A 2,989-nucleotide genomic window follows, 5' to 3' on the forward strand; every position below is an offset into this window, starting at 1 on the left:
TTTTTTCATTTGGAGGTTGTTTCTTTGTCTCCCCATTTTAGCTACCTCTTTTCATTTGTTCCTATGCTTTATTATTTTTTTTATTAACTTTTGTCTCAAACTTTATTCCCAGGTTTCTTTAGCTTAAATAACTGCCTACAATGACTTCTGTATAAGTAAAAACTGAAAAGAGCTGCAGTGTCCAAGGGGCTAAGCGTTAAAAATATTAGAGATCTAGATTTTTATCAGACCTATAAATAAAATTTCAAAAAGCAGCCATAATATAAAATAGCAGTTCTCAGTAACTTCTTCAAGTTTATCTTCAGAAGTTGACTCAATTCAGCTTACTTCATTCTTGGAGGCCTCATCAAAATTCTCTACAAGATTTGGAACTTCATCATCATCACCCTCTCCTTTGGATGTGGCCTTTTTCCATCCACAGATTGTTTGGGCAGAGCTTCAGCTAGTCTCTTAAACTAGTTAGACTGTGTGCGCCAAGCTGATTTAAGATGCTGGGTAGCATTTCTGTCAGCTTCTTTGTCTCAGCGTGGCCCATAATAGTGAAAGTGTTTGCTGCTAAAGATGCCTGAACTTTAGGGTTGTTAAAGTGGATCATTGTTCCTTTGTTTGTTAACATTTATTTCTTTAATACCAGATATATTGTTTATCCCTAACTTCTTTAAGGAGAACTGAAGTTTTTTTTTTTTATCATCTGCTGTAACTGCTCTGTGAACCATCTTGTTTCTACGAGCAGTGACTTTTTCACCAATGTGCACTTGTGTCTCTGTTTTGGCAAGTTTCTTTTGGTTCATGATACTTCCTTTCATCTTGTTGGAGAGAAAACAGGGTCATATGGGGGACTAGGGTTGGTGCTCAGGGGTTCTTTGGCAGACCAGCTGAGAATAAGTGTGCACACCCAGGGACAAATGATGGCCATTTGTTTCTATGTTTTAGATAGATCTGCTTTGACTCCCTGTTTTGTGGGCTAGCCTTGTGTGCTAGGAGTCTTGTGGTATCCAGTCATGTAGACTTCTTGATCTCCTGCTCTAGATTCTATAGGAATTACCTTTGTGTTGGTTATGTGGGCTCTCCTATTACATTTGGGTCCTAGTTGTTGTGGGTCTTGCTTGTTCACTGATGGGCTCTCCCCTCTGGCAGGCTAACTGAGGAGCTCAACCCCCACCACATCTTGGATGCTATTGTACAGGTGCTGGCAGTAAAAAGTAAAACAACACAAAAAACCAAACCAAAATAAGCAACCTCCCACCAACCACAACAGCAATTTCAATGGTAAAATATCAGAGAATAATAAAAGTGGAAAGATAAATGGAATATCAGGGAAAGGGAGAAATAAACAGAATAAGAGAAAACCAGAGGATAGAAAAGTGATTATGGGAGGAGAAAAGGGAGCGATAACTAATACAAGTAATGCATTAAAAGAGGAAAACAGTAAAAAGGGACATAGAAAGAGAAAGAACAATAAAAATAGGACAAGAAATGAAGGGAACCATGGGGTAATCAATGGTAAGAGTAAAATAAGAACTATAACAAAAAATTGAGCAATAAAAATAGAAGAAAAATAAAAATAAAAAATAATGAAAAGGCTATGAAAAAGAAAAAAATAACAAAGATAACAAAAAATAACAAAGTGGAATTTGTCTCAGCAGAGTTTAGTGCTACCTGGGGATGTGTCTCTCCTATAGTCTGAGGCTGTTGTATGCCAGTGGCACATGCTGTTCATGTTTAGCCCTCCTCAGTCTGTTTGGAGATACCAGCGATCCATAGTTTGTTGCTGATTCCTCTGGGCTTGGTTGTGTCCAGAATGGGCCAAGCTGCTCTGCACAGCTGTGTTTTAACAGCACTAGGTCCAGGTGTATAGCAGAAAACAACCCAAATCAGACTGCTGCTAGCCTTAGCCAAATCATAGACCTGACTGTTTCTGAGATGGCTTCTGTTGGGATTAGGAAGATGAAACTCCTGGTTGTCCCATGGCAGGAGTCTTTCACACTTCAGGGAAGATGGTGGGTGTGTTCACCCACCCCTGAGCCACTAGTGTGAGTCTGTTCTGGATTATTTTCCTGTACTCAGCAGGGTGAAACCCCTAGTAAGCTATTGGGTGGGACCTCCAGAGTTAAGGTGTTGGGTCTGCTGGCAACTGGGAGAGTGTTTTTATGCCTCTTCTGTTAGAGAGAAACACCAATATGTTTCCCAAGAGAGCAAATAGTATGGATGTGCCCTACGGCTCCTCTCTGGCACCCTCTGAGTCTGCATATGCTGCTCTCTCCTCAGCAGGGGTTAAGATTCAGAATGGGAGAAGAGAAAGAATAAAAGGGAAAAAACCCAACACAAAATAAAACAAAAAACTGAACAAACCACATAAAAGAAAAAAAAAGATGCAAGGTGGAAGGAGCAGTATTGCAGAGGGATGGTGGAGTAAGTGATATCCCAAAGGGTAAGGTAATTTCTTTTCCTTAGGAAGAAGCTTGCTCTTATCAAGCAAGATGGTTGCTGTGGAATCCAGGAATATCAGGTATATCTCAGCACAGAAAGCTCCACAGATGCTCTCCCATGCTGCTCCACAGTGTCTCCCAATATAGACTATCCTTGTGAGACTTCAGTCTGTATTGCGCTCCCTTCACTGAGGCCCCAAGTGAGTGGTTGCAAACATAAGACTTGTGCTTTGGTCCATTTATAAATTAAGAAAAAAGAAACAATAGTGTTTTTGTCTCCTGTGGGTCTCATCTCTTCCCAGGAGAGGCAAACCCCTTGGCCTTTCACTGCTGGGTGCTGTGTGGTCAGCTGATACTGGTACTGGCACTCTGTGGTTGGGAGCCCAGTTTCTGTTCCTTGCTTCTCTCCTTTCAAGAGGAAGCATCTATGGCCAGGCTGCCACCTTGACCTGCTGCCCTTGTGAATGGACTGGCCTCCTTAATGACTTCACACTTCCTAGGTCATGGTGATATTTTTCCTCCCATTCTTGGTTAAAAGCCTCTTTTTAGTCTTTTATTTA

The 2,989-nt window shown here is 41.1% G+C and overlaps 1 pseudogene; it reads right to left on the minus strand.

The window, feature by feature from the left end:
- Positions 1–318: 318 nt before the first annotated feature.
- On the minus strand, positions 319–806 carry LOC129062191 (transcription factor BTF3-like; annotated as a pseudogene).
- Between the last annotated feature and the right edge of the window lie 2,183 nt (positions 807–2,989).

The sequence above is a fragment of the Pteronotus mesoamericanus genome, unplaced genomic scaffold (assembly GCF_021234165.1).
Source record: "Pteronotus mesoamericanus isolate MK-2021 breed Mesoamerican mustached bat unplaced genomic scaffold, CSHL_Meso_final scaffold_705, whole genome shotgun sequence".
In the NCBI taxonomy this organism is placed as follows: Eukaryota; Metazoa; Chordata; class Mammalia; order Chiroptera; family Mormoopidae; genus Pteronotus; species Pteronotus mesoamericanus.